The sequence below is a fragment of the Macrobrachium nipponense genome, chromosome 1, assembly GCF_015104395.2.
Source record: "Macrobrachium nipponense isolate FS-2020 chromosome 1, ASM1510439v2, whole genome shotgun sequence".
Taxonomy (NCBI): domain Eukaryota; kingdom Metazoa; phylum Arthropoda; class Malacostraca; order Decapoda; family Palaemonidae; genus Macrobrachium; species Macrobrachium nipponense.
In genome coordinates this window covers 186,128,394-186,150,154 of record NC_087200.1, presented here as the reverse complement: position 1 = coordinate 186,150,154, position 21,761 = coordinate 186,128,394, and the positions used below count along the sequence as shown (strand labels likewise).

Genomic DNA, 21,761 nt, shown 5'->3' with positions numbered 1-21,761 from the left:
TTCTCGACTTCTGATCAGCAATGAAATTTCCGTCACGACTTTTCTTATATTTCCACTGACATAAAAAGAAATATAATGTAACGGCTTCGCCATTTATTCTATTAAATGTGTTGAAAGGGTTACTCGCAACTGAAGCATTAGAAGCCATCTCTGTTAGTTTGCTCTGTTTGATTAATTACATATTTTATCGTCTTTCAAAATTTGAATTTCGTGTTGAATTGTTGACCGGCTTGATTTGTGCGAATGTAGCAGAATTCTCGCATCCAGTTATTCCGTATGAGGTTAGTGCCGTCGTGTAGTACTACTTCATGTGGTGTACTGTAGGCATTACTTGAGGTTCGCAGCATCCCTTTGGGTCTCTAGCTGAAAACCATTTCTTTCCTTTTACTGTCCACCCTTTCATATTCTTTCATCTTACTTTCTATCATCTCCTAACACATAGAGCAACTGCGAGGGTGTCCTGCTGTTGCCTACACCTTCCAAACCTTTTTGCTGTGAATTTCCTTTTCAGCGATGAAAGATCTCGTGGGTCCCAGCGCTTGGTATTTGGCCTAGATTTCCTTAGTCTATTGTGCTCCACATTCACTTAAACGTGGGAGGGAAGTAAGGAATTAGACCCATAAGATGAATAACAGTTTTGTCAGTTTGGTATACCAGTTGAATGTTAATTTGGTTCACGTAATGAAGTCGTTCCACAAATTTTTTAAAATCCATGAAAAAAAGTGCATTGGATGGAATGCTCTCATTTCTTGGTTGCGTTCTGCTCAAAAAGAGCAGAAACCTGTGCTGTCATAAGGCCACCTTAATTAATCTATTAACAGCAACTATAATAGAATCCTTTTCTCCTCAAGTCCTATTTGCGTTTCCCCTTATCATGATTTTTTCGTGCATCAACATAAGTTTTCATGTTTTCAAGCTGACCCTTGCTGGGCTTGTACAGTGAAGGCAAATTCCTCTTCTAAAGGAATAAAGAAATATTATATCTGAGAATGTTTAGGACTGATAAATGACGAGTATTTCTTATTTGATAGAAGACATATGTGCGCAAAGCTTCAAGACAGTGAAGAAGCTAAAGAACTGTGTGTGTATGGCCGGGGTATTCACAAAATGCTACGTGGAGAATACACAGGATGCGATGTGTAGAAAATAAGAAACTAAAGAGCGTTGGGGGCGATCGCATTCTTTGTTATGAAGACAGACCTTGTGTATTAAATCTTCTTAGGCCTAATGAGGAATCACTGATAACCTTACATATTTGTCGAACTTTTAATGAAACTTGACTGTACGTGAAATACAAATGAAATTCTGGCCTGTTACCTAAATATAAAGCAAACGCCTCCCAAAATTACTACATCACACAGGTGCTTAAAGTAATGATTCTCATATTGTAGGAGAACAACATCGTGTAGAATTAACTCTAAAGGAAAAGTGATAGGACTGATGTCACTGGCACTGAAACTATGGCAAGTGTAGCGTCATGTTGCAGGTATACATATCCAAATACTTTCCTACCCACGTTAATTGTGGTGTATAATTCCCCTAATTGGATATTTTCCAAAATGTGACCATCAAGGGTTTGAACCGGGCGTGTTTCGCACAAACCTGTTGGGAATTACCGCAGAAACATAAACAAAAGACTGTAAATATCGACGAGATAGTGACCCCCAAGAACTATTAGTCCTAGATGCATATTCCCGAACTGTAACAGAGGACTGATCCTTCCCTGAAAAAGCTGGAGGTCATATCTTAAATACTAACCATAGAACCTAACCTAACCTAACCTAGAGGAATGACGAAAAAAAAGGGAAGGCGGCTGGTTTAATTCCAGGATACATATCGGGAATTTGCGTCGTAGATAACGACATCCAAAAGCTCTTGGGGGTCACTGATCCCCCTAATTCTTTACAGAATTACGTAAAGGAACTGAAGAAAGAAAATATACCACAAGGTGTTAGAAATGTGGAAGTGAATAAGAGGTCTGGTTTGGATAGGGCCCCTGATGTTCGCAGTTACTTTTTTTTTCTTTTTTTAATCATATTACTCAGGTCTGTATCGAAACGTCTGTATGAAATATAATTAAGAAACTAATTATGGAAAACCTACGTTTATTGCAAAAACAATGAAGACAATAAATAAGAATTAAATGAATACTTGTTTTTATGTTAGCTTTGCTTATAGCGTCCGCCTCTCTCTCTCTCTCTCTCTCTCTCTCTCTCTCTCTCTCTCTCTCTCTTCTCTCTCTCTCCTCTCGAAAAAAAAATATATATATAATATATATATATATATATATATATATACTATATATATATATGTATTTATTAATATGGGATTATAATATATATATATAATCGGAATCGTCAATTCTATCCAACGTAGGGTTTTGTAAAATTCGTTTTATCCAAAGTATTTTGTTGTTCCATATAACAGAGAGCAGTTCGCTGAAAATATATCGGCTCTGGTAATCCAGGACGAAGCAGGGGTACCTGCAGTCTCTGATATTCTTCTTCTTTCCCACCGTTATCCCTACATTAAGGGGTCGGTTGCCTGATGCGCCTTCTCCTCCTCCATTGCCTTCTATCAAAGGCATCATCCTCCACCAAACCTATTCTCTCCACATCTTCCTTCACTTTATCTCGCCATCTAATTCTCTGTCTCCCTCTCAAGCAGCGATATTCCCATAATCCACATCAGCATTTTCATCTCTGTTCTCTCAAGCTTTGCTTCCTCTTTTCTTCTTAGGGCCCATGTTTCTGCTCCATTCATTAACACTGGTCTTATCACTGTGGTATATATCTTGACTTTTAGCTTGGTTGCCATTTTCTTATACCACTCCAGCTACCTCCCTCCAATATCAATCTCTCGAATATCAGAGACCTGCAGTCTCTGATACTCGAGAGCGCCAAATCTAGTAAAAAAAATTTTTTTTTTCTTTGTAGGCATCTTACTGAAAGACGTCAAGCTGTTTAATGCCAAATACTGAATGAATTGTCTACTGAGGTGCACAAGTACGTAATCTGGTGGATCAGCTTGGTGTTCGTGGACCATAATCGTCCACCGGTATAGCCAGGATATCTGGTGACCGTCTTCGATTTCACTGCGGTGGAGAGAAGCCGATTTTTATCTTGTATTTCAGTCGTGGTTTTCATACATAAATGTTTTGACTGTTGGAGGCAGAATCAAATACCATGAATAATAACGTAACTTAGCATAAGCTAAAGATGTGATTTATCATTTACGTTTATTTTTAATAAGATTAGTTTATTTACAATAGAATTATTTATGATAAAAATTGAATTGTAGGAACGAAACCTTTTTGCTTGTACAATTCAAACGTAAATTCTATGAAAAATGGTCTAAGATGTCACCATAGCGAGTTCGATGTCTGGTATTGAAGTTTTAGAGATTTTGCTTAATTTCTGAGATGCTGTATTGCCTTTTTGTTTTTGTTTTTTCAAAAAGGACCATAATAAAACTATGGCAAGCATCACTGTGCAAGAAAATAATTTATTATGTCCATATTTGGAAGTGTGCTGAAAGCTAGTACTATACATGGTCTTCATGCAAAATTTGAATTCAAGTGAAAACAAACACACACACACACACGCGGATGAAAAATCACAGAAAAAATTCACAGGGCAAACGATCGCATTAATCTTTCCTAGACAGTGACCCCGATATAGTTTTAACCCGGTATGTATCCACCTTTGCGACGTGTTTAGTACAAGCTCGTTGGGGGATTACCGTAAAGAAAAATAAACAAAAGACTGTCAATACATAAAGATAATGACCCCAAGAAATATTGCATATTTTTACCTATGACTTTTTTTCTCAGACAAAGTTTTGACCTTTTTTTCTGTGACTTTATTTCCAGCCACCTTCATGCATTCAGTGCAATATGACTGTCACATGTTTAATTAGTACCCCATTGTACGTGCTCAACTGAACTCTGAGTTTAGCGCTCTTCTTTAGGGGCTGCCTAGACAGGAGAAACTCATGTGTCAGTCCAAGCCCATCCTTACAACCGTATAGGCAGGAAAGGACAGGATTCGGGTCGAGTGTAAGTGAACAGATGAATCCAGCTGCAGAAGTTGCATACACCTCTTAATTGCCAGAAGAGCTACAGGTCTATCAGTTCTCACATTACTGTGAATACTCAACACTCCAATCTTTCAAGCGCTGTGAAAATAGTTGAAGAAACCATTCTGTTATTTCCCAGTTCCCTTCCCAAGCACTTGCTTGTCATGGTGGGCCAAACTGGGTATGTATACAGCCATATCAACAAAACGCATGAAAAACCATGAGCGCTCTTTTCTTTTATTCTTCAAAATTCTGAGCTGACGCGTGAATGTGGAAATGCCGGTAGTACCCAGGATCTATACTGAGAGTATGGATCCTGGTAGTACCAAAGAATACAGTTCCTAATGGAAACCTTATGGACCATTTCTATCATGACCATGAAAATCAACACCTCTTGTGCCACTTTTTCACATTCTGTTGTAAAGAGAAATATTCTGGTTTCATCCACAGGTCAGCAGCATCGCAGAGTATAGTGTTTCACAATATGATTCCTACATGTTTTGTTCTCTGATAAGAGTTGCTTTTCGTGCTATGCATATGAATAATTGTTCTAAGCAGACAATAAACACACTAGAAACATATTTAAGCCCAGCAGGAGCGCGAACGATGAATGTTTCTCATATATAGTGGAGTGTACTAGTCTGATTGTAGTCTCATAGTATATTTAGTGCAGCTCTGATGATAATACCTTAGGTTAATGGCTGCAACAGCGATCAGTATTTGAGTAAATAAATTGTGCAGCATGACAATAATTTTTTTTTCTTTCCCCTCAGAACTTCAACCTTGAGGATAAGAAGTACTACGTACAAGAAACTGGAGAAGTGACCCCTTAAGTAGTGGTGCTCCATGTGAGTTAGCATTTAATGAGTAATCCTCTCTCTCTCTCTCTCACTCTCGCTCTCCACTGCTTAGTGCTCATCTAGACGATAGAGAGAGAGAGAGAGAGAGGACGAAGTTCATACACCTGCAACATTCCTCTTCATTTGTCCCTGATCTAATCCTCAGAAGATTAATTGCTTTCAAGTCTTTTAACTCTTAACAAGCTTTGCGGACAACATCATATTGTTCTCGTACGCGAGGCTACGTATTATGAATACGTGCAACCCTTTGTTCTCGCTCTTTTATTTTTAACCTTTGTCTATTTTTATTTTCTACATGAGCTATAGAATGCTTATACTTTGCTGACCTAATTCCGAACGTTTTCAATACACTTTTATATATAGATTCCGCGAGATTGTGTGATGAAGCTACTATGGAGGGAACACAGAATGTCTCAAGGAATCATTATTTCAAAAAATTTCCTGTCCATAGATTTTAGCATGTTTTAGTTTATTTTATGTACTACTGAATTTAGAGGCTATATGTCTGTTCAGTTATTTTGTGTTTTCACTTATAACTGAGAATATATGAACGTGTTTAATTTGTGTCGTTTTATTTGATCCTTGTTGTTGGTGTGAGTATACTAATTATGAGTGTTAATTACGAAGACCACTTCACGCGGTTATGAATATATTTATTTATAATGTTTAAAGCTTGTGTTTCAGCGGCAAATATTGCACGCGTCCCGAGTAAGCTGGAAGTCGGATAGCGCCTTGTTATTTCATTTACGTTATATGATAATTTCTCATGAAATTATATTCACAACTCACTGGAAAACAGAAGTGGGTAATATCCTGAAAGACAGGAATTAATTCATGATTTAAAGGTGAGAAAATAAAAATGAAGTTTATAATTTAAAAAATGCGTTAAAGATCACGAGGATGGCATCACAATCATAGTGTACATAGCTTAAAAAACTAGGTCCATTTAACCAGGTTTTACATTTATTCTTAATATCCTGGTTATTCCTGTTAGAGTATAAGATATTTACTGTGGGAATTAGGGGTGACTAATAAGCCTAAATTGTGTGCTTGCAATCAGCGTTGAAGCCCATTTGCTTTTATATTACTTATAAATAAATACACGCTGAAATATTGTTTATCCTTTTTTGCTTATAGACAGAAAAAGATATTGCATTGACCAAACGGCAAAGCCCAAAACTTTACGTAGAAAGTGAAATAATCGCAACGTAAATTACATACTTTGTGGATAAAGATGAAAATTGATTCGCACGGCCTATAAAAAAAATATGAACAAAAGATTAAAGTATTTGTCTAGTTGTCTCATGGCAAAACCTAGCAATGAACTTCATTTTGCATTGCGTGTGGAGATCAAATTGTTAATTCTTTATGTCATCTATAGTTGCTTTTTCTTATGTCATCTATATTTGACAACAAAGTCAGCTGGTTAGCTGCCAAGGAAGATGTCAGATTACACATTAAAGCTATGTTCACCCTGTCACATACTGGTATTTTTTATGACTTAAGATGAACCTACGGTTTAATTATCAAAACAGTTTTTATAATTGCTACTAATAAAATGAGTTTGCAGGTGAATAGCTTTTACGATACCTTGTGAACAAGATACCAAACACATAACGACGGAATACTATTCCCTTTTCACAGATGGCAGCCATTCATGACTTCCAACAAGTCGGTTATGAGCATGCTTTTATACACGGCACCACTAACAACTTTGTACCTGACAGACGGGAGATTGTCAAAACATGTAGGTTGTTTTTCTGTTTTATCTATGAGTTGGTGATTGACCTTCACCATGTGAGATAGAAAACACATTTGAAATCACATTGGTTTATGGTCTGGGCACCTGAAGTGTCAAACTGGATGTTTACCGATTGTTGTAGATTGAGGTCTATCCTAGACTAGGTTAGCTGACAGTAGCTTATGGTTGTTTTTGTAAATATGATTACTACTACCTACTAGACGCCTAACGTTTTACTTAACACTTTGACACTATGGTGTTTTATTTAGAGACTAGGTATTGTTTGCAATGGCAAATTTTAAGTTTACGAATTGCTAGCAGAAGATATTAGCTAGTCTACCAAGTTATAGCTACTAGGTAAGTACCCATCAGGTAGGTAAGCATGGGTAGGCTAAACAAACACTATCTAGTAGGCTAAAATACCGAATGGCCGGCCTCTACCATAGCGCGACCACCCTCCTGAATATCAGAATTTGTGGCCTTAATTTGTGACTTGGGAGAACAAACTTACTTCGAGAGGAAATTAGAGGTCTCAAGGTGTTGCTTCAGTGGACTCTGGCTCTTGATTAATGACTGTCTTAGGTTATAGGACATGTTAAAGTACTTTTTCAGGAAGGTGGTCGCGCTACAGTAGAGGCCGGCCATTCGGTATTCTACCCTATAACTTGGCTGTAGCTACATTGGCACATAATGGCACCAACAGTTTTAATAACAAATTAGGTAGGTGAAATATCTGTAATTGTATGATTTATTGGTAAAATACACAATCGCTCTGCGTTGTTTACCTGTTACTTGTGAAATAGATTTTTCCTATTCTTCTAGTGTTGCTAAGGTGGTGGTGTTTATTGTTGATCAAATCTTATTAACCTCACATCTTTATTGGGGACCCTTTGGGAACAAGGAGTTTTGTGTGGAGTAAAACACAGGGAGAGAGAACAGATATGTTGTTGTCATGATGGCCACCCAGGAACCATATGTTCAAGAAGGGATTGGCTAAGGAAACCTATTAGTAGTATAAAAGGAACTATAATAACCTAATCTATCCTAACTTAACCTAACCAAGTAGGCTGTGTTACTTAACCAGGGGCTTTGCCTCCCCCACCCCCACCCTCTGGTGAATGAAACTCCACTTGTTACCAAAAGCTCCCTTGTAACACTGAATGTATGACAGCATTCCATGTTCGCCAACATACAATAACATGTCAATTCTGAGGTTAATTATAGCTATGTTAATGACAATCTACCAACAAGAAATAACGGTAAATTCTTAATAAGCAACCAGAATACTATGGGCAAAGTCAATTTCCAGGGTAATACCTGATGCAGAGCAATCCCATAGTTCTACTGATTTATTGCTGTCGTGTTGAGTATGTGGCCTATCTTCCCAGTTGTTCAGTTCAGTTAGGGTTATGTGCATTTTTTTTTTTTTTACTAGAGGGCTGCCTTATTGGTTGTACAGTTACCAAGGATAATTCTGGCTCATTTTCAGAGTTTATGAAACAGTTAATGGAAACTTTCACGAGGCCTCACCTCATGTCCTCTGACAGCATTCGATACCACTCGGACTGTTGCCCAGGTCATATGTATCCTACTATGGGAAAAAGTGTCCTGTTTTTCTTAATCAACAAATTTCTTTTTAATGTTTTGCATTTTGTTGTTGATTTTAACAGATACCAGTATTATAATGGAAGAAAGAGAGAGAGAAAGAGGTTGGTGGCTTGTAAACAGTGCTGGTAGCTTCTCTTGAAATAAATTCCTGTTTTATTTTCCTTTTGTTGTGATATTTTCCTTTTGTTGTGACCATATATGTTTGTTCAACATTTTTTTGACTAACTACAGTAAAACATTGCCTTACAAGATACACTGTCCGCAAAGATCTGGCCCCCCCCCCCCCCCCCACCCCCTGCTCTCTCTCTCTACTCTCTCTCTCTCTCTCTCTCTCTCTCTCTCTCTCTCTCTCAGCCAGTTTTTTAAATATGAATCCCAGTTGTCAATTGACAATTATGCAAGAGGATATTGCAGAAACGGAGAAAATTGCAGATTCAGAACACAAAATTAATAATTATGATGAAGGAAGATCAAATATTATGGAAAAGTTGATTTTTTGGTTTTTTTAATGTCAGAATTTCTGGAAATGAAAAAAAGAACAACATACCAGAACAGGAAAGAGCATGGAAAATCCTTATTACTATCAGTATTAAATGAAGGAGAAAACACGCAAACCATCAATAGTGATGAATGCGCGGGTTTAGTTACGAGTAACTCAAAAGAAAAATAGAGTACTTAGAAGAACTACCCAAAATGAAAAGAAAATAGATATAATGAATATAAGTGAAAACCTGGTATTCCCAAGAGACTGGGTAAGTGATGATCAAATAAAATTTGGGTTCCAAACTTATAGATCAGATAGAAAAAATAGGAATCAAGGGGAACCGCAATATATGGGAAAGACAAAAAACAAGGAAAAATATATGAGAAAATATAGTAACTCAGAATGTGAACTAATAGCGGTAGAATTTGAATCTGAAAAATTGATGAACATAGTAATATATAGACCTCCTAATACTAAAGAGTTTGACATAATAATTTGAAAAATTGGATGATATATGTAGAAATCACAAGGACTGGACTATCCTATCTGGTGACTTCAACTTTCCTTTCGTAGAATGGAAAGAACGAATAGGAGATTGTGGTTGTACTTATACATATAAAAAAAGAGAGTAATAGTAGTGCAGAAGATAAGAGGCAATTTGAAAAGCTATTAGATATGCTACTAGAATACAACATTCAACAAATAAATCACCTACCAACAAGAAAGGAAAATACTTTAGACCTAGTATTTGTGAACGAGATGAATTATGTTAAAGAAATAATAGTTTATAATGCGAGTATTTCAGACCATATGTCATAGAATTAACAGTTCATTCCAAAGCAAGTGAAAATAGAGATAAGCAAGAAATGAAAAAGTGGGAAGGATATGGAAAATACAACTTCTACAGTAAAAATATAAAATGGTCAGAAATTAATGAAGAATTAAACAAAGATTGGGATAACATTTTCGTAAGTGATGACATAAGGGTAAATACGGAGATATTATATAAAATATTGGAGATAATAGTGGAAAAATATATACCGAAGAAGAAAAGTAAAACATCATTCATGCATACCAAGAGACAGAAGGATCTTGTTCCAGAAAATCAGAAAGTGGAAAAAAGGTCTTGCAAAGTAAAAAATGCATGGAAAGTTATAGAACTAAAAAGTAAGATAGAAAATGCAGAAACAAAAGATTATACAATCAACAAGAAAATGAAAAACGGGACTTGGAAGAAAAAACCCTATTAAATATCAAGCAAAACCCCAAACTATTATACTCATATGCGAAGAAGATGAATAAAAGAAGAATAGAAATAGGCCCTCTGAGAATTGAAGGGAGATTAACGAATGAAAAAAAGGAAATTTGCAACATACTGGCAGAACGATATAAGAGAGAATTCACCCCTAGAATAGATAATGAAGATAATGATATAGAAGTAAGGGATGAAAATAGTGAATATTTAGCTGACATAGATATTAATGAAGCTGATATTGTGCAGGCTATTAATGAAATTAAAAATGGAGCTGCTGCAGGCCTGATGGAATTCCTGCTATTTTGTTAAAGAAAGTAGTTCATTCTATCGCAAAGCCACTTGCAATATTATTAAGACAAAGTGTAGATACAGCAGATATATGATGAGCACAAATTAGCATATATTACCCCTACTTTCAAAAGTGGATCAAGACTAGAGGCAAGTAATTATAGGCCTGTGAGTCTAACATCACATATTATGAAAGTGTATGAAAGGGTAATGAAGAAAAATATTATGAAACATTTAATAAAAATAATTTGTTTAATAAAGGGAACAACATGTTTCGTACCCAGGACAAAAAAGTACACAAACCCAACTGTTAGTCCACGTGAAAACATACTTAAAAATATGAAAAGCGGAAATGAAACAGATGTGGTTTATTTAGACTTTGCAAAAAGCTTTTGATAAAGTAGACCATAATATATTAGCGAAGAAAATTAGAAAACACAATATCGTGGATAAAGTAGGAAGATGGTTAAAAGAATTTTTACACAACAGAAAACAGATAGTTATTGCAAACGACGAGAAATCGGATGAAGCCAAGGTAATATCCGGTGTGCCGCAAGGTACGGTGTTAGCTGCAATACTGTTTGTTATTATGATTGAAGACATAGACAATAATGTTAAAGATTCGGTTAGTGTAGTAGTTTCGCAGATGACACAAGAATAAGTAGAGAAATTACTTGTGATGAATGATAGGAACGCTCTACAAAGAGACCTTAACAAAGTATATGATTGGGCAGAGGTAAATAGGATGGTATTTAACTCTGATAAATTTGAATCAATAAATTATGGAGACAGAGAAAGAAAGCTATAATAGCATAATATTGGGACCTAATAATGAGACCATCACAAATAAGGAAGCAGTTAAAGACCTTGGTGTGATGATGAATAGGAACATGTTATGCAATGATCAAATAGCAACTCTGTTGGCAAAATGTAAAGCAAAAATGGGAATGTTGTTACGGCACTTCAACAAGAAAAGCTGAACACATGATTATTGCTGTATAAAAAACAAAAATATGTTCGTAGTCCACTTGAATATTGCAATATGATATGGTACCCACACACATCAAAAAGGATATTGCACAAATAGAGAGTGTACAAAGGTCATTTACAGCTAGAATAGAAGAAGTTAAGGACCTAGACTACTGGGAAAGACTACAATTCTTAAAATTATATAGTCTAGAAAGGAGAAGAGAACGCTACATGATAATTCAGGCATGGAAACAGATAGAAGGAATAGCAGAAAATATCATGGAACTAAAAATATCAGAAAGAGCAAGCAGAGGTAGATTAATAGTGCCCAAAACTATAACCACCAGGAAAAATAATAAAGGAAAGCACACAGGACATTAATCCACTACGCACCAGCATCGTAATGCAGTCGTATTCAATGCGTTGCCGGTGCTCATCTGAGGAATATATCAGGAGTGAGCGTAGATGTGTTTAAGAATAAGCTCGACAAATATCTAAACTGCATCCCAAGACCATCCAAGATTGGAAGATGCAAAATATACCGGAAGATGTACTAGCAACTCTCTGTAGACACTAGAGGTGCCTCACACTGAGGGACTGGGGCAACCCGAACAAGATGTAAGGTCTGTAAGGTCTGTAAGGACATATATCTAATTTTTTGGGGCTTTGAATTAGTTAGCTTTTCTCATATGTTTACTTTGTTCCATTTACGGTATTATTTCCATCACATGGACTGGTTGTATAACCTCAAAGGTTTTCAGTGGCATTCAAGTCAGGTAACTTTGTCGGCCATTTGATTCTGATTACATGTGAATGTTCAGTGAACCATTCTTTTACAGTTTGGGCTTTATGGTCAGTAGAGTTGTGCATGACTACATAAACATATTGGGTCTAGCTCAGGGATTAAAAGGGCTATCACTGATGGCACTAAAACTTCCTCTAGAATGCTAATATATCAGGAACTTTTTATTTGTGCATTTGTTTGTATAGTTCCCTTGGGCCACTGACAGCCCCATAAGGGCTGTAGTAATTCTTCCACTCTTTTGTGATGTTTGAATGTTTTCAGGGTAATATCTGAAAGTGATAATATGAGAATAAAAGATAATGAGAGCAATAATTAAGATGATAAAGAAGAAAATTAGTGTAGATCCAAGGCCTATGCCCTGTCTCAGTATGCACAGAAATATCCATATAATGATTTACATTTAACATTGTATGAAGCATAGATAGATCATTATCAAAGGAAAGAAATACTAGAATAAGACAAAGGATTCCTAGAATAAGCATTGATTATAATAGTTCTATATATATGAAATAAAGGTTAGTCATATACATGATAGGCCAATTCTGATATAAATATCCAATTCATATGATAGGCTGATGGTGATATAAAAATTAAATCCTTATTATAGACCTATAATGATAGTTTATTTCTTATAATAGTTATATAAAGAGAAGTATAAAGGTCAAATTTGTATGATTGACCTCTAAATATATAAATGCACAGTTCTTTAGACAGATGTTATGACAATAAAGCCTTTGCTCTTTTGAACGAACATTATGAAATGAAACAATGTGATTATTATATGTAACATACTTCTAATAAAAAACAAGCTAAAAACTTATCTTGAGTAATGCCTTACTGGACTGTTGTGCAATGCTGAAACTATCTGTTGGCAAGTCTTTAAAAAAGGCCTGGTTACTGCTTCAACCGTAACCATGATGGCTCTTAGGACTCCCCCCACGTCTTTGGGGATGTGATGTGCCCTCAGATGCTTCCATCTGCTTCGTTATTAGGTGGTTTACTTTATGTGCTGCTGTCTAAGGCTGCATTCGGCAAGAAGAAATCAAAGAAGAGGAGAAGGAAGTGGTCATTGTCATTTTTGTCTTCATCTTTGTTGATATTGTCGAGTGCTGTTGACTCTTCTCTTTCTTCTTCCAAAGCTAGTAAACGGGAGAAGATGAAGGCTACCTTACCATGCCTTGGGAAGTCTTGTAGAGCTTCCATTGGCCAGCCCTCTCCCTCAGAGAGGGGGTTACTGGGTCTGTCGCCAGCAGGTACCAAGAGTACTGCTACTCCTGTTGCCTAACACATGGGAGTGATTGCTGCCCAGGATTCTCTTAACCCACAGTGCACCGCTACTGTCCCTAGTAGTTTGTTTACAGACCTGGGCCTGGCTGCCAGTACAGCACAGTGAGAGAAAGTGAGCAGAGAGTGTGCAGATGGTCCCTCACCCTGCATCCCACTGTTCAAAGAGAGTGGGCCAGGGGTCCTGGGATAGTGGCCTAGCCTGACCTGACTGAACTGGTCACCCTGGCAAGGTAAGAGGAGGTCCCCCCGCTCAGTCTTCTCCTCCTGCAAAAACCTTGGCTTTTAAGGAGGCTGGAGCACGCTTGTGGAACAGCCTCCACATTCATGTGAGTTGGACCACTCTCCCCAACCTGTGCTGATGTTTTCATTGCTGGTTGATAACCCATGGCCTTGCTCACCTGTTGGGACCTCGGTCCTTGATAGATTGGGCAACGGTGCTTGCAATCGATCACCTGTCCTCTCCACCTCCTTGGGGTTTTCAGGGAGCCATTGTTGAACAGGCCCAGGGCTCAGGACCAGGACTGATCTTGCTCTCATCCCAGCCTATTCCCCTTGTATTCGCGGGGGATGCATTCCAGGCTCCCACCAATAGCCAGAACCCACGAATACATAGAACCCCCCCTCTAAAAATGCCTATCTTGAACGTATAAACTCCAAAGAATCCTTATAAATACCATTCTACATCAAATATACATTAAAATATCATCCTATTATGGTACATATTAATCTTTGAAATATTATTAATACTATTTCAAAGTAGATCTTACATTTTATGGTATGACTTAGTTACTTAAGTGAGAAAATATGCAATCCAGTTCCCCCATTATTATTGAGTCATGGTTTTTTTTTCATACAGTTACTATTCAAGCCATCCAGTTTTCTTTTTACAAGGGAAACAATTTTATGTAAAACCACAAAAGAGAGAGAGAGAGAGAGAACAAAAATATGTATGAACATTAGAAAAAATTCATACACTAGTACAGCATATGTGAACATTAGAAGAAATTTATACACTAGTACAACATAAGTAAGTAGGGTACTCATCAGTGACGATTGTTGATTAAAGATGACGGTGATTAATTAGCTGTGCAGTCCGACTATGAAAATACGCCCTCACATTCTTTTCTCCTTGTATGAATCTGGTAAGGAGAGTGACTCCTCTCTCCTCCGTCCAGACAAGAAGAGCCCTCGCTATTGCGTAAAGGGAGAAGGAGTGTGTTCCTCCTTGCTTCCGAATGTATGCCAGAGCCGTGGTGTTGTCTGAACTGACTTGAACCACCATGCCTCTGACTTCCGATTCGAAAGACTTGAGGGCTAGATGAACTCCATCCTTCCTCACTCAGATTCTCGCACTCATTACAAGTATTAGTGAAGGAACATTCATTCTCCCTACACTGCTTACTTTTGACTGCACAGCTAAGCAGAGGAAGAGGAGTTACATCTCCTCTGAGGGCGCTGCTTCACCTTCAGGTGGTGCTTCGGGAGGCACTGACTCAGGTGATTTGGGAGGCATTTCTTGAGGCAATTCAAGAGGTACTACTTCAGGCAGTTTGGGAGGCATCTTCTGGGGTTTTGGGGAGGCATTGAATGGTCCTTCTTCGTATGTGTGATGAACATGGTGATTGGTAGCTGCTGTCATTGCTTCTTCACTGTAGTGGGGGCTTGATTATAGGGCTCCAATGCTGCTACCCCATGTAGAGAAACAGACTTTAGGTGGAAAAGCTTCTCGAACTGGTGAAACCATCCTTTGCTTGCCTGAAAACCTTTGGGAGCTGATGACAGTCCCAGATGTGGTTCTTCCCCCTTATCTTCTTCTTCTTCAGGCGCAGGTTCATCAAAGCCCAAGAATTCTAATTCTCATTGCCTTCCTTTGCCTCTAGATCGCCTCCTTCCTCTTCACTGCCGCCTTCTGTAGCAGTTGATAGCTGCTGGTAGAGTTGTTGCGCTTTCTCACGTATCATGTTGGAGTCAAGGGGCACGTTCTTCTTACGGCAGTCCTTGATCCAGTACGCAAGTACAGATTCCATCCGTACAATTGTTTTATCTCACACTGGCAACACTGCTTTAGCTGTACCAAAGTAGGTCATGCTTACACTTTCTCTGATTCAACTTTCTTTTTTCTTAATGTATCTCACCATGCTCTCATTCATATTAAAATGGCGGCCAACCGTGGCAAAACTTTTGCCCTCCTTCAACCTGTGGAAAACAACTTTAACCTTCTTGGTGAGCTTCATGAGGGTCTTCTTTCTTTTAGGCTCTTTGCCAGAACCCTTAGAAGGAGCAGGGCACTTTTTAGGAGCCATTTTCAGCATGATTCACACGGATATTTGCTGATACGTAAAACACAACTTTATGATTTCATCCGTGTATATCAGTAACTTTCTACGCAGTGAGGCTGATGAAGGAGAGATACGTGATACCCACAATTCCATCTTCACAAGATTGGACTCGGGTTTCAATCAATCAATGTCAAGTGTACAGTCAATGAGTGATAAGGAAAATGAATGCCGTTCCTAGATTGGCTACTTTGCAGACAGCCAATAGCGTGTTGAGTATCATTTTGTCTGGGTACTGCTCTTAAGATGACATCATAGCGTCATGAGATTTATCTGCAGAAAGTTTACTAGGCTGAAGCATCTTTTAAGAAAAACAAATTATGCTATTGAAATTTTGCTGTTTATATTAACTTTTCATAGAAATGTAATATTTGAAAAGTAATAAATCTTTGTTTCTACATTATATACAAACTGTTAGTCTTTTACAATAGGACACAGCCGCTGAATTCTTTAAACAAGGTGGTTTGGTAGTTAATTACAGGTCCGGTTATTGGTAGTCCCTCTGACCGGACGTAAACAGTCCAGTTTGCTTTCACTTGTCGTCGAGGAAGGAAGGACGTGTTCTTCACCGCTCTCTACCTAACTGTTGTTTGCTATTTCTTCAATCTTCTATTCCTGTGAGATTTTTCCTTATTCTTTTGTATATTTTTGGTTGCTTGAGTATTGAAATTAATACCGAGCCAACTCTTGACTTACAGTCTTTGTTGCCCTCTGCCCCCAGCCAGCGCTGCCCCGGGGTAGACAGCAAGAAGTGCAGAAAGATCTGTGCTTCCTTTGAGGTAGATCTTCACTCCCTTTGTGCCTCCTGCCAAGGGTGTGAGTGTAATGGAGAAATCATGTGTACAGAGTGTTCCCTTTGGTCCACTGCTCAGTGGGGGAAGTTTACTGGGAGGAGAAGGCATGAAGTATGTGAGGAAACCTCACATACCCCCTCTGATAAGTTGAGGGGGGAAGAGGAGGGGGGGCTGCAGCTGCAGACCTGGTTAACGCTCCTCTCAGGGTCTCTGCTCGCTTCAAAGGTCTTCCTTCAGAGCGAGTAAGAACTTCCCCTAACCCAACTTTTGCTTCTGCAGGTGAGGTGTTGGGACTAGGCCAGGCATGGTCTCCACTAGGACTCATGGGCACTCCCCTTGGTAGAAGCGCTGCTGGCTCATCTGAACCGTGCATCCAGCAGCGCTGCTACCCATACCGTAGTCACTACTACTACCGATACTGTGACCCAACGTGGCTACTACGCACCGCCACACCTGGTATGGTCACACAACCCCACGAATGTGTCGTCTTCACTGGTTGGAGTGCAACACCATATACCATCAACCAACCTACCAATGCCTCCGATGCTTCTCTCTCCTGGTTTTGGGATACCACCGCTGGGAATGTCAATTTTTCCTGCTCCTCCCTTGTCATCTATGGCTATAACGGGGATGCCAGCCATACCTGCGATTATGCCTGCCACTGACCATGCACCAGAACCTGGCCTTGTTCCTGCGTCTGTCTCTGTTGCTGACCCTGTTCCTGCAGTGAACCTGCTCCTGCCCCCGTACCTGTTCCTGGCCCCGGACGTGCTCCTACCACCAGACCTGCTCCTGCTGATGTTTGTTGGTTGGCCATGACTACGATCCTGCAGAAGCTGTCAAAGAGGAAGTTGAAGGAGAAGAGATCGAGGAAGGTGTCATCATCTTCGTCGTCATCTTCGTTGTCTGACACCTCACCTCCCCCTTCGAAGGTTTCACAACTCATGAAGGGGAAGGTAGCCTCTCCGCCCCTTAAGAAACCTCGCCTTGAGGTTTCTAAGAGTCTGCATCCTCCCTCCAGGGGAGAGGGAGGCAGTTGGCTTGCACATCGGTTCTCCCGCTCCTTTGAGAGAGGGAAGCGAGACTCCGCCCTCAGGGGCTAGAGTCTTGGGGGCCTCTGGAGACTCGTTAACGAGTTTCTCCGAATGTACAACCCGCCAAGGGAAGCTGTACATCCACAGTCAGTGAAGGGGAATCAGCTCTCTGTCATGACAATGGCACAGGGCTATATAAGGGACCGAGCCGCAACTCGGACCCACCTGCGAAGATCAAGCCTAGTTCTTCGTCAGGAACCATGGTTGATGTCACCAGGCAGGGAGCCGTGTCACTGCTAGCAAAGGCGCTGCTCCCACCAGCACTACTACCAGTCTTGCTGTCAGTGCTGCTACAGCGTGGCGAGAACTGATGCATTCTCCTCGGGAGAGCTTCTCATCCATGCGATCGCGCTCTCTTAGACCCATGCACTTGTCACCTCCGTGGGTTAGTGCAAGGGCATGGCTCACTCCTCCTGGCAGCAGCGTTGCTAGGAGGGGTGAGAGCATCTGATCCACCTGCACTTCCTCGGGCTATACCAGGGGGGGGGAGGTGAATACAGGCATTCCCTGGTAATCGGCGTGGGTTCTGTTGACGGCGGGGTGCTTATAAGCCAAAACCATCACTAACCGAAACTCAGTGTTTCATATTTTCAACTTACCTGTCAAATATATACATAGCTATCGACTCTGTCGTCCCCGACAGAAATTCAAATTTCGCGGCACTCGCTACAGGTAGGTCAGGTGATCTACCGCCCTGCTCTGGGTGGCAGGACTAGGAACCATTCCCGTTTTCTAATCAGATTCTCTCTGTCGCCGGTGGTATCAACATTGTTGCTACTTTCTCCTGACTGGAATTCTTTTTTCACAACGATTTTGATCATCTTTCGACTGATTTTTGGTGACGTACTTGGATCGTTGTTTGGCATTCGCTATCGTGGACTGTTTTTTTGGACTTGGCTTTGGATTTTCGTGAATATGTCTGATTCTAGTGTTAGTTTCAGAGTGTGTGTGAATGAGGGCTGTAAGGTGAGGATTCCGAAAGCTTCGGTAGATCCTCACACTGCATGCAGTGGTTGTAGAATGGTTGAATGCTCAATTGAGAATACGTGTAACGAGTGTGAGAAACTGAGTGCGCAAGAATGGAAGAATCTAACTTCTTACTTGAAGAAGTTAGAGAAAGATAGAGAGCGGAAGGCGGCTTACAAAAGCCGAAAAATGTCTAGATCTCGTGAACTTTTATCTAGTTCTGTAGCTTCTTCTTCTGATAATTATGCTCATTCTATTTCAGCCCGTTCACAAGTTGTTAACCCCTCTGATTCTGCCTCAGAAATGGCGGAACTCAGAGCTTCCCTTCAGAAAATGCAGGAAAAAATGGCAGCATTGGAAGGTAAGAGAAGTGAATGTGGTTTCTCAAGTGATGTTAGTGTCCCCAGTGTAGTGGAGGGGGCGTCTGGTCGTCTCTGCGACGCTCCCAGGTCTAGACCTCTTCCAAGCTCCCTGGCCCAGAGGAGAAGGAAAGTCGAAAGCCGTACGGGGGTCGTGGAGAATCCCCAACGATCAGGCGTCCCTTCAGCAGAATCTATTACATCTCAGACTGCCAGGGACAGCTACAGGAAAAGCGTCCTAGGAGAGTGCTTTTCGTCATCTAGTTCGCCTTCTCCGAGAAGAGGATGGAAGGAGTCGAAGCTTTCACGTCCGCTGAAACGGAATTGGAAAGAACCTGAGCTCAATTCTAGGCCCGAGCGCTTCTCTGAAGAAGATGCGCCTTCGGTAATAAAGAAGGCTAGAAAGGAGTTAGATCCTTGGACTGTAAGAATCCTCGAGCGCCTTCCAGATCTCCCTCTCCTGATTCGAATGAGGCCTTCGACCAGGAAAATTTTGATGAATGTACAGGAGCAATTAGCGTCTTTGGTAGGAGTACTTTCTAAAGAGCCTACTCGTAAGAAGGATGATAGGCTTCCGATTAAGAGATCCAAATACCGATCTCCTGTCAGGCGCAACGAACCTTCCAGGGGAGGTGTCGCACAGGCGACCATCTCTGGGGGAAGCAGTGCATTAGGCAGGAGAGAAGTGGAAAAGGAAGTAAATCCTGCCAAGCGTCTGGCGCCAACTAGGCGCAAAGAGCCTGAGTTTCCTGTAGATTGTTCAAGGACTGGAACTTCATCCAAGCAACAATATCCAACTGGAGAAGAGGGAACTCCTGATAGGAGTAAAGCGCCTGCTAGGCGCAATATACTTGCCAAACGGAATGCGCCTTCCATGTGCGATACTCCTACCAAACTCCAGGAGTATTCGGAACTAGATGCGCCTTCCAAAGGTCAGGAGTATTCGGAAAGAGATACGCCTGCCAGGCGCCAGGAGTACTCTGATCTCGATACTCCTCCCAGGCGCCAGGAGTATTCTGAACTTATACTCCTACCAGGCGCCAGGAGTATTCGGAGCGCGATACGCCTACCAGACGCCAGGAGTATTCTGAACTTAATACTCCTACCAGGCGCCAGGAGTATTCGGAGCGCGATGCGCCTACCAGACGCCAGGAGTATTCGAAGCGTGTTGCGCCTGCCAGGCGCCAGGAGTATTCCAAACACGATACTCCTTCCAGGCGCCAGGAGTATTCTCAGCGAGCTACTCCTGCTAAACGCCAGGCGCATTCTCCTCATGAAGAGCTTGATATCCGACAGGAGTCTACCAGGCGTAAAACGGTCATGCACGACTTGCCTAATGATAGACGTAGAGAGAGAGTTACTCTTAGTCCCTCTCCTAATAGAAGTGCTTCTTCTTCGGAAAGGAAGAGATCAAGGGAGGAGACAGATGAGAGAAGGGAGCCTTCTCCTTCCGAGCCTATTAATTTAGAAGACGTCTCAGAGGACGAAATCACTAACAAAGAAGGACTTTCAAATTATAAAGTTCTTTCTTCTCTTCTCTTAGAAGAATATGGAGATGCCTTGACTCCGGCCGCTCCTCCTTCTCCGCGCTCTCTTTTTTCAAGCACGAAAGCGCACAAGTCTTCATCTTTCCTGAAAATGAAGCCGGCCATATCTATGAAAAGGGCCCTACAATCTCTTGACTCCTGGATCAAAACAAAGAAGGAGTTAGGAAGGACAGTCTTTTGCATGCCTCCCGCTAAACTAACGGGTAGGAGAGGCATATGGTACGAAACGGGAGAGAATATGGGATTGTCTCTGCCCGTTTCAGCTGAGTCAGACTTCTCGAGTCTCGTAGACTCCTCGAGGAGACACGCCTTAAATTCGGCTAAAGCAACATGGGGTCTTTCGGAAATGGACCATCTCCTCAAGGGACTTTTCCACACTTTAGAAGTATTTAACTTCCTGGATTGGTCCCTTGGGGTTATTGCTAAGAAGTCCCATGAAAAGGAACAACTAAACCCCGAAACCTTACATAGCATCCTTACATGCATTGATAAGGCGGTTCAAGATGGATTGGCGGAAGTATGCTCCCTCTTTGGTGCGGGAATACTAAAGAAGAGGGCGGTTCATAGTGCTTTTCTCACTAAGGCCGTCTCTCCTTCGCAGAGATCCGCTTTATTGTTTGCGCCTCTCTCAGAACATTTATTTCCTTCTCAGTTGGTGAGAGACATTGCTCATTCACTAACTAAGAAGGCCACTCAAGATCTTCTAAGACAATCCTCAAGGAAGAATAGACCTGTGGCCAGTGAGGAAAAGAAAGCTACTAGGCCAGCTCAGCAACAGCAGCCCTTTCGAGGAGGCCCTCAGGCTAGATCCATCGCCAGAAGGAAGACAACGGAGAGAAGGGGAAGATCTTCCTTCCGTCCCTTTAAGAAGGAAAATTGAGAAATCTTCCTCCAGACACCTGTAGGAGCCAGGTTACAGTTCTTTGCGGGAGCATGGGAAGACATAGGATCCGATCCTTGGTCGATGTCAATAATCAGGAAGGGTTATTATATCCCATTCAAGGACAGGCCCCCCTTGACTACATCACCGAGGGAACTGTCCGCCAGATACAGGGACCCTGTTCTGATGGATACTCTTCGTCAAATGGTGGAACAGATGTGGGACAAAAGAACAATAGAGCTGGTACTGGATCAAAGCTCCCCGGGGTTTTACAATCGCTTGTTTCTCGTAGCGAAATCCTCAGGGGGATGGAGACCGGTACTGGATGTAAGTTCGCTGAACAAATTCGTACAACAACAGAAGTTCAGCATGGAAAACGTCTGCCTCAGTACTTGCAGCTCTCGTCAGGAG

At 40.8% G+C, this 21,761-nt stretch overlaps 1 protein-coding gene across 1 annotated transcript in view; it reads left to right on the top strand.

Annotated features, from left to right (window-relative positions):
* The first annotated feature begins 6,561 nt into the window (after positions 1–6,561).
* LOC135219033 (rab-like protein 6) overlaps positions 6,562–21,761 on the top strand; it is a 75,617-nt gene continuing 60,417 nt past the window's right edge. Inside the window, exon 1 of the mRNA XM_064255468.1 lies at positions 6,562–6,684. The gene's annotated coding sequence lies outside the window, so the exon portion shown is untranslated. The remainder of the gene's footprint in view (positions 6,685–21,761) is intronic.